The 10,853-nt window shown below is 38.5% G+C and overlaps 1 long non-coding RNA gene across 3 annotated transcripts in view; it reads left to right on the plus strand.

The window, feature by feature from the left end:
- The window catches only part of LOC106735562 (uncharacterized), a 60,961-nt gene that overhangs the window by 11,333 nt on the left and 38,775 nt on the right, over positions 1-10,853 (plus strand). For 2 of the 3 annotated variants that reach the window (XR_001370868.2, XR_001370867.2), the window contains exon 2: positions 3,419-3,521. The exons of the other annotated variant lie outside the window; for it this stretch is intronic. This is a non-coding gene — a long non-coding RNA (uncharacterized LOC106735562). The remainder of the gene's footprint in view (positions 1-3,418; positions 3,522-10,853) is intronic. 3 annotated transcript variants of the gene reach the window in all.

Genomic DNA, 10,853 nt, shown 5'->3' on the forward strand with positions numbered 1-10,853 from the left:
TCTAACTCGTGAACTTGACCAACTGAACCAACTTCCTTATCAGTAAAATGGAAATAAGCACAGTTTCTGCCCATTAGGTTGTGATCAGATAAAGTGAGATCATAGAGATTGATCAGATGAGCTAATATATGGAAATATTTTAGACAGTGCCTGACATAGCAAGCACTGAGTACATATCAGCCATCATTAGCACTATCATCACCTAAGTAATTTGGTTTCTGATGAGTTCGATTTTGGAAAAAATAGCTCCTTCAAATTTTAGTAATTGGGGTGGTGAAAGATATACCAGAAATTGTACTTGTAGCTCCCTGTCATCAGTTTAGTCAATCTCAAAAATGTGTTCACAGTCGAAACCATTTTTGTTGAAAGTAGTTATTGATGGGTAAGAACTTGCTATAGTCTTTTGTTAATCATTTTACGATTGCTTTGTAGGTCCTTAACCCTTCTCCTCCTCTTGATATCTTATTCTGTGAATTGATGACTTTTTGTGGTAATATGTGGGTTTTTATTTAAATTATTTAATTTTATTATTATTTTTTAATTTGCTATAAGGCACATGTGCTTACCACAGAGAAACAAAGAGAGAGAGGGAACGTGAGAAAGTAAGCCACCAGGTCCTGGGCTTGAACTGTGGTCAGCCATGTGAGAGTCTAGTACCTCAACTACTACGCCACCTATTGGTGGTGTTATGTTTAAATTTCTTTCTCTTAATTTTTTGTGTGTCTATTAAATCTCAAAAGCACTTTTGAACCCTCATTCTAGTTAAAAAAAGAGAAATTTTATTGGCCATGGTAGGGTCACAAAGGGGGAAAAAAAGCTATCTTTATTTATCTGTCTGCCCAAATTTTATTATCCACTGAGTTAGGGAAAGTAAATAATAGCAGATCTTTTCCAAATTCATTTGATCCCCTTTTCACCTTCCAAATATATTTCAATATTTTTATTTTTATTGAATCACAATGCCTTAATTGCAGTTTTGTAAAAGCTTAGAGAGCACAATCTCCTACAGAAATGTTGTTCTATCTTGACCATTATTTAATATTTTCATTTGCCTTTTAAGGAAGACTTCAGTGAATAATATTGGAGTCTGCCAGATCATGGGACATATTACTTCCACTAATAATCAGTAGGGCTCTTTGGAGTGGTGGAGCAGGACTGAGAGCTTGCGCAGGTTACCTCTCTGAGAAAAGGCAGAATTGGTACTTGAAGCTGGAAGTCTGGATTTGAAGCACCACACTGTCCTGCATCTTAGCTCATTCCTGTAGAAATCCATTTCCTGGATGTCACTTCCTTACTGAAGACAAAACTGAAGCCCAGGGGAAACTACACTGGTCCTCCACCCTCTGCCACACTCCGTGACGGAAAGATGCATCATGTCACGTGCATCGGTGACCAATTATTTCGTGGTTAAAGGGAAACAAAAAGCAGGCTTGGAAATGGCTACAGTTACCTATAATTATTTGCCAGAGCCTGCCAGGCTATCCCAGGTTGAGTGAATCCATGAAGGCGCTCAGGAGGGGGAGTGGGAGGTAAGGGAAGTTTGTGAAAATTTGGTGACTTTAGAAAGTACATCTAGAAAATATGTTTACAATCCTCCTAAAGTACCTCCTGGACGATTGGGAACTTAAAGATTCCAAGGTGGGGGCCAGCAGGTGGTGTGGCGGTTAAGGGGGCTGGACTCCCACGTGGCTGACCGCAGTTTGCGTCTCAGCTTGCTTTCTCACTTTCTCGTTCTCTCTCTCTCACACTCAGTCCCTCTCTGGTCAAATTAAAATAAATAAGTAAAGTTTATAAAGTTATTTAAAACTAATTAAATAGTTAAATAAAATAATAATTAAATAAAAATAATTCTAAAAAATTTTTTTAAAAAAGATTCCAAGATGCACTGCGCTGTTCTCTGTGGCCATAATCCCTACAAGGCCCCTCTATGGCAAAGGAGGCAGCAAAGATCAGGGTCAGAAACCTCCTCTATCCTCAGTGTTGTTGGCTAAGGAGACTTTGTAGATGCTGCTGGACAGACTATAACAAAAGGAAGATCAGAAGAAGAAGAGAACCAAAGCAGGGGACATAGGAAGAATGACATAAAAAGAGGTGAACGAGAAGTAAGAAAGACAGGGACAAGGAGTGAGGTCTAGTGCTAAAGTTTGTTTATCCCCAGTAGTTGGGAGAGTTGTCCTGCTATGGACCCAGGCTCTCCTTGTCCTAGGTAGTAGAAAGCAGATTCCTTCTCCTCAGGGCTCTGAATTCTGCACCAGCTCAAAATTCATTTGAAAAATTAAATTACGTCTGAGGAACAAGCACCTCCCAAAAGGCCCTAGAGGTCAGAACAATCAGGATTTAAATTAATTGCTTAATGGAAAAAACATTTCCGAGGACAATGCTGATAATTTGCAAAACCAGGATATGTTTGTAATTCTTTGAAATGAATTGAATTGCTAGTTACAAGAATTAATGCTTATAGAGAAATTGTGATTGAAATCCCCAAAGTTGCGTATTAATTCCTTTAAGCAATTGGTAATTAGTGAAGAATTGTGCACTTACAGTCAGTATTACATTCAGCACTTAATTACACGTTGGCTGCAATTGTTTCCTAGTTGTTATATGTATATTAGTCTTGTCTTCCTCATCTCCATCATAAACTCAGTGAGAACAAGTGCTGAAATTGAAATTTGACTTTTTATTGGTGTCTCCCACTGTGCCAAGCACATCACCAAAAACACTAATACTCAAAAATTGATGGATGCTGATTGGAATAAATCTGTGAGCTTAGAAAAAGTTGGCCTTTTGAAGGAAAATTTATTGAGTTATCTCAGCATGCCAAGAGCAGGCATATTTCTCAGGAGAGCAAAGAAGTGAGTCTATTATGTAGCTAGGTATTGCATGTGTTAAATGGAGTAGAGAATTTAAAAAGAGACATCCTATTTGAGTGAAAAATGATTAGACGACTGGAGGCCAGGTGCTTGTTACAGAGCAGCTTCATTTGGGTTCTGCTGACTTATCCACAGTTTCACGAAGGCTAAAAATAGTTGTTAGGTCTGAAGGGCAGTGGGAGCAGAGGGTTCCAGTGCTCTATGGCTGTGTCACAATTAATTTTGGGGGGACACCTATACTTTTCAAAAGCTTTGGCTGTGATTTATTTATAAAAAAGCAACTGAAAAAGTAAGCTTTCGTGACTATTCATTTGTAAGTGACAAACATAAAGAATTTCCCATTGTGTTTGCTAAGTGGAAATTCATCCTTTCATATCAAAAGACATCTGAAAGAAGCATCTCTGCTCTTAGGGACATTCACTCATATTTTCATATTTTTCTGAGTGAGTCCTCAGTTTAAAAACATTGAATGCACACGCTTTAGTGATGGCTTTCTTGGAAAGAATGCTGAAGAGCCCTTATCTTCTGTGTGTCTACTTTAATTACAGGTGGAAGGTGGCAGTGTTGATGGAAGTCTGTAAATCTGCTTTACAGTAATTGCAGGGTTACGAAGTCATGTCTGCAGAGCACATTCCTTCACATCAATTCCAGGTAGCATTCTCACTCCAAGGAAAGGCCCTCTGTGATTGCCAGTATCTATTTCTCACACCTTTCTCACTGATTTTCCTTCTACGTGTTACGTCCAGACTGCTTACAGCTCTCTGTGTACAACACATTTTCCTCATGCTGTAGCTTTGCCTGGCCTGGAGAGCCCTTTCTACTCTCCTTGCCAACCCTTATTTTTATTTTAAAATTAAAATTTTTTTTCCTGGGAACCAGCAATTAGCGTAATGGCTATGTCATTGGACTCCCATGTAGTTGACCGCGGTTCGCGTCCTGGACCTGGTGGCTTAAAACTCACACCGGGTGTGTGTGTGTGCGTGCCTGAGATCCCGAGAGGAGAATGGAGGAGAAGGGAATGCGGCGTGACCATCCCCCCTGGGGGGTGATTTCTCGCTTTCTGTCTCTCTGTCTCTCTCTGTCTGTCTGGCGAGAGCACGCGCCCTATAGCGAAAAACTTCTCAAAAAAAATTTTTTTTTCCTGAACAAACCGTCCAGAACAACCCACTCCCTAAGTCCTCAGGTTGGGTTAAGAGCCCTATCTATGGTTCTCTGGGTACCCTAGCCCTCCTCAGTGCCCTCTCGTTCCATATCTTCTAGTCACTAATAACAGAATTACCCTAGTCAAGGTAATTTATAAAAATAGAGATTTATTCACCTCATGAGTTGGAGGTTCAAGGTCCTGGGGCTGCACCTGGCGAGGGTCTTCAGGTGGATCACATAGTCTAGGGCAGGAACTTTGGCAGAGGAGAGCATGTCTCTGTCTCACTTCCTCTCCTTATAAGCCCACAAGGACCCAATCATAGGGGTCCCACCCTGAGCACTTCCCACAGGCCTCACTTTTCAGATCCGTAATCAAACTAAGGTTCTTCTTAATATCTTCATAATACAAATTCTTTTTTTAAGAATTATTTAATTTTCTTTATTCATTCACCTATTTTAATTTAACCAGAGAGAGAGAGAGAGAGAAAATGAGAAAACAAGCTACCAGGTATGGGACTTGAACCATGGTCAGCCATGTGGGAATGTCCAGTCCCTTAACCACCATGCCACCTGCTGGCCCCCATAATAAAAATTCTAACACATGAATTTTGGGAGCACATTCAAACCATAGTACCATATTATATTAAATATGTGATTATTTATCTATTTTCTTCCATAAGTTAAAAATCCACTATCTTGGGACCAGCAGATGGTGTAGCAGTTACGTTGCTGGACTCCCACATGGTAGACTGCAGTTCAAGGCCTGGACCCAGTGACTTCAAAATCATGCTGGGTGTGTGTGTGTGCTCAAGATCCTGGAGGAGAATGGAAGAGAAGGAATTGTGGTGTGGCCATTCCCCCTGGGAGGTGATTTCTTACTTTCTCTCTCACTGTGTCTGTCTCTTCTCTCTCTCTACAGTGAGTGCACATGCCCTGAGGCAAAAACCTTAAATTTCTTTTCTTAAATCCACTATCTTTCTACTTCTTATTTTCCTCCTCCTTCTCTTTCTCTTTTTCTCTCCTTTCTCTTTCTTTCCTCAGGTGACTAGTACAATGCCAGCAGCAAACTGAAAATGCATGATGAATTTTGGTGTTAATTGTTAATATTCTTGTAATGAAAGGGTTAAGAATAGACATTTTGTTTGATCGATGTAGAGAAGATTGTAGCTGACAATTTTTCTGGGTTAGGGTGAAAAGGTGCTCTTGGGGCCAGCAGTTAACATAATGGCTATGTTGCTGGACTCCCACATAGTTGACTGCGGTTCAAGTCCCGGACCCAGTGGCTTAAACTCACGCCAGTCACGTGTGCGTGCGTGCCCAAAATCCCGAGAGGAGAATGGAGGAGAAGGGACTGCGGTGTGGTCATCCCCCCTGGGGGGTGATTTCTCGCTTTCTGTCTCTCTGTCTCTCTCTGTCTGGTGAGCACAAGTGCCCTATAGCAAAAACCTCTCCAAAAAAAAAAAAAAGAAAGAAAGAAAAAGAAAGGGTGCCCTTTATGTGCATGAGTGCGTGTCGATTTATTTTATCTAAGACAAATACATGCTCTAAATATTTTCACTAGACAGAATTCTGGAGGAAATAATGCTAAATGTTTGGGGATGTTAGGATTTTTAAAAATTTGAAAATACTATCAAACTTTAACATAAAATTTTAAACCTAATGTGTTGTGGGGCTATTTAAATGTAAGTTTAATAAATAATCAAAGAATTCTTCCCAAAACTTTAAAACATGGCACAACCAATAAGTTTTTTCATAAGAAATAAGTAAATCAAATATTATGATATAATGAAAAGAATCTTGGAATGGAATTCAGATGCCTTAAATGTGTCTTTAATTAGCTGTGTGGCTTTTGACAAGTTGCCTAACCTCTCTAGTCCGAAATCTTATCTCACTTACAATAAGAAAGATTACCAAATAAGAACTTAAGTTCCATGACCTTCTGGTATTATGATTCTATATTAGAACATTTAAAACTATCTAGTACAAATGGAATACATAAATTTGAGGGAGGGAATTAAGAAGGAAGGATTAGCACAAAGCATATCTCGTCAAAGAAAACTTCTGGAAAGTGGTGAGTTCTGAATTTAAAGGAAAAAAATGATAGGAAGATTAATTAACTGGGATTAAAAAGGTGAGCTGAGGGGCCAGCAGGTGGTGTGATGTTTGAGGGCTCTGGACTCCCACATAGCAATTCGAGTCCCAGACCTGACAGCTTTCTTTCTCACTTTTTCTCTCTCTCTCTCTCTCTCTTTGTCCCTCTCTGGTCAAATTAAAATAAGTAAATAAGCAAAATGATGTATTAAAAAAAAAAAAAAAAGGTGAGTAAAGCCCAGGCAGTGGGGCACCATGTGGAAGCCCAAATTTGGATACTGGGTGAACCCAGAAGTGCAGGGCATGCCCTTACACACCCATGACCTTGGCTAGCTGGGGGGAGGGTCATAGCATGGCAGGACCCTGTTGAGGGTACCTCTCTCTGTCTCTCTCTTCTTGGGAGATAGTAAGTAAACTCTGAAAAGTAGGTAAGCTGAATTGCTTCTATGATTATTTCATTCTTGTATGTATCTGTAGTCTGCTGGGACTAGAGGAAGCAGAAGAGTCCACCAACGGTCAAGTGTGGACATTCACACCTTAGTCACCAGAGGAGAAAGGTAACTGGCAGACTGTGCCAACACAAATAGAGGTCCCGGGGTGTGGGGAGGGGTATGATCCTTTGGAATTCCGTTTCCTTCCCTAACAACTTTGGGAAGACAAACAAACAAACAAAACAAAACAAAACAAACAAAACAAAACACAAAAAAATCCCCTCAATCCTGCCTATATGAAGTGTTATTTCCCCTGGTCTATTCTCTTCCCCTCTTCCCTCATCTGATCTAGTATCTTTTATCTGCCATTTCTCTTCGGATCTCCTTCACTCCCCTTTTTCTCCCTGTCTACATTTCCTTCATGGTGACCGTGATAGCAGAATGAGCTTCAAAATAAATTGTTAGTTTCAAAAGTATAACTAGATAAAAATGGCTTCATCTTTTTTGTTTCTACATCTGTTGCATTCCTTATTTTACTGTAAGTTACTTAAGTACACACATTCAAACATATGAAGGTCTTTGATTTTTTTTTTACTTGCCTAGTAGAAATAAAGTAGGAGATATTATTTTATGTTATAGGGAAGGATAGAAAATGGTCTTTTTATCATTGTCTTGATCCACAGGGGAGAAAAAAATGATAAGGTTTTGCACTTGTTCTCTTTTTCTTTCTTCTTTCTTTTTCTTGTCTTTCATTTTTTCTCTCTTTTCTTTTTCCTTCTTTAATATGTAAACAATAGATATTTATTTCTCACAGTTGTGGAGACTGAAAATCCAGTTTTGAGGTACCAGGGGATTTGGTGATGTACTTCCTGGTTCATAGACAACCATTTTCCCACTGTTGTCACCAGGCAAGAGTGAGGGAACTCACTGGGGTCCCTTTCATAAGAGAAAAGAGAAATTAATTCCATTCATGTGGGCACCATTCTCATGACCCACTCACCTCTCACAGGCCCCCTCTTCCAGGTAATATCAGAATGAGATTTTTTTTCTAATAACACATATTTTACTGTGTTACTAGTGAAATGAAATGAAATGTACTGGCTCCCTGAAATATGCACTCATTTCTGCTAAAGCCATTTGGTTTTGGTCCTTATTCTGCCCCTAGTTTATGCTTTATCTATAAACACTGTCTTTTTGCATCTGTCATGATATTAATTTTCATTCTTGATACTTTAAATAAAGAGGCAGAGATAGACAGAGACGTTAAAGAGGGTAAGGCACTTTCATGGGCCTGCACAGAGAGAGAGAGACCCTGCACATACATCAAGAGTGAAAACAGACACAGGAAGTATACTTTACAGATAATGACTCTCTTCTGAGTCAAAGTTTAAAAAGCTATGTTGCACTTTTATAAGTAATAGCAATGTAATGAAGGTCTTTTCCTTCAGCTAAGTGTGGATATGCGTGGGGTAGGGTATTTAGCCAAGAGCTGGTGATTTTCTGTGCTGACTGTAGAGGGACAAGGACAATATATTAGTGAGTACTGAATATCATTGGATTCTTTAGTTGGTCCTTTCTCTGACCTACTCTCTCATATATATATTCTCAACATTAAATGTTGGTGTCAGGCTGGGATTATTAATATGCCATAGTAGGTCTAAGCCAATAAAAGATTCAGGCACCATACCATATTGCATTTATTTCTATCTTTCAATTCCTAGTGATATTTTCAAAATCTTTGAAGGCATTTTTATGGTAGACTGAATACCTGTACAGAAATCAAAATAACAGAAATAAGTGGAAGAACATCTGGCTGATCTCATCATGTTAAAATTTGAAGTCAAACTTGGCTTATTAATATTTATAACATAAAAATATGTCCTTGGATTTTTGTCTAACAACATTCGATGTGATGTTTAATGATTCAATGATTTGATCTTTTTAGTTATTTAAATAATGTGGCTTGTATCTTTTGTTCTTTGAAAATAAACAAGTCCTCGAAAACTCAATTTATCACTTCTTATTTTTCCCCTGTAGAATAACAGTTCATGTATACATTTGCTTATTTTTACATAGGGTTCAAGAGTGGGATTATAATAAAGTTGTAGACATAAATGTTGTTTGGCTCATGTTAACTTAGTGCATTTCAGAAAAGGCTCCAATAAGTAAAAGGTGGTGTATCATGGTACCCTGTACCTAATATGATTCAAAATCACTGAAACGGTCATTGTAAAAGTTTGCGTCTCTGCCATATGTTAGCCTCAGATGGACTTGAGAAACAAGACTTAAAAATATATTTCAAGTGGAGTATAGACAATCGTCTGTACTGCCTAACAAGTGTGAGGCAGATAGCAACCTAAATACGTACATGTGCCATCTCATTTCATACTCTCAGCAAATTTCCTAGGTAGCTCAGCCTTATCTCTGACTAGCAGTTGAAGAAACTGGAGCTATTTGACTTGACTGAAATTGCAGAAGTCACCTGTCTACTCAGTGGAAAAACTAGGGTTGGAATCTATGTTTGATTCTAACATGTGAGATTACTGAGATGAATTGATACTCTAAAATTCTAAGCAGATAAAAGGAACTTAGTAACTTCTTTGACATATATTAATTGGTTATTTCATTAAATATTTATTAGAAAAAAATATTTTCTTAAATTTAGGTATGATTTAAAAATGATTCATTCTAACAGTTTTTGTACCTTTTCTATTGAAGTATGAATCATTGCCACTTGCCCCTTTAGGATCTACTGAGAATACCTGAAACTTTTATTCAGAAAGTATCAAGAAGACAAGAAGATAATGTCTGGGATATCTCTGTCTTGTTAAGAGGCAAGCTCTATCCATATGTAGGGCAAAAGGTTGGGCAATGAAAGCTGTAAAATACTGGGAACAGCGGTTGGTGTAGTGGCAATGTCTCTGGACTCCCACATAGTTGACCACAGTTCAAGTCCCAGACCTAATGGCATAAACTCATGCCGGGTGTGTGTGCCCAAGATCTAGAGAGAAGAATGGAGAAGAAGGGATTACGGCATGGTCATGCCCCCCTGGAGGGTGATTTCCCACTTTCTATCTCTCTGTCTCTCTCTGTCCTTCTGACAAGTGCACGTGCCCTATAGCAAAAACCTCTCCAAAAAAAAAAAAAAAGAAAGAAAGAAAAAAAAATAGTTTGCAGACAAACTTGAAGAAGTACCTTTTTTTCTTTAACTGACTAAATTAATGTAATAACTGTATATATTTGTGGGGTTAGTAGGTGATTTTACAGTTTAAGAATATAATGTGTAATGATCAAATTGGGGTAATTAATATATCCACCATCTCAAACTTTTGTCATTACTTTGTGTAGAAAATCAAAATCCCCTTTTTTAGTTATTCAGAAATATACAATAAGTTGTGTTTATCTATATTCTTTCTACTCTATTTTATAAAGCAAAAATTGTTTCTCTTATCTTTCTGTAATTTTGTCTCTCTTAATCAACCTCCTATTCTTCTAGCTCCATCCTTCTCAGCCTCTAGTAATCATTTTTCATCACTCTATGTCTGTGTTGATTTTTTTCAATTTCTACATATGAGGGAGGACATGTAATAGTTTTCATTCTATACCAGGTTTGCCAATTTAACTTTGAATTTTAGAAGTTTGTCCTTTTAATAGCTGAATAGTATTCCGCTGTGTGTGTGTATTTACACTCATATATATGGACATATATATTAATATGGCTCACATTTCCTTAATCCATTTGTCTGTTGGTGGACACAGGTTACTTCCATATCTTGGCGATTGTGAATAGTGCAGCGATAAACATGGGGGTGCAGACATCTTTGTAATGAACCTATCTTCTTCCCTTTCCTTTGAATAGATAATAGCAGTCGGATTGTGGCTCATATGCCAGTTCTATTTTTAGTTGTTTGAGGAACCTCCACACTGTTTTTCATAATAGCAGTACACATTTACATTCCCACCAACCGTGTCAAGGAGTACCCTTTCTACACAAGAGCTGTCTTTTTTGACCTAATGTTAGCTTGATCCCCTGGGTAGTCCTATTTCTTCACGCTATCGCCCTACCAACGAGAGGATCAGGGACTATGGATTGCATAAATGAGCTAAGCAAGCACAGTCTGTAGTTTTGTTTGGGTGTATCAGATATACACTGTGACTTCCACTTTAGTGTAGAGATTGAGTGGTTCACTCCCTTTGCCCAGGAGTAACTGCCTCATGATCTGCTTCACTCAATAGCCCAGAGTACCCCCAACCAGGCTTCATGTTTTACCTTTCCTTAGATGTCCCAGCTCTCTTTCCAAAATTTCTCTTGGCCCCC

Source organism: Tupaia chinensis, unplaced genomic scaffold, assembly GCF_000334495.1.
Source record: "Tupaia chinensis unplaced genomic scaffold, TupChi_1.0 Scaffold000437_1, whole genome shotgun sequence".
Classification (NCBI taxonomy): Eukaryota; Metazoa; Chordata; class Mammalia; order Scandentia; family Tupaiidae; genus Tupaia; species Tupaia belangeri.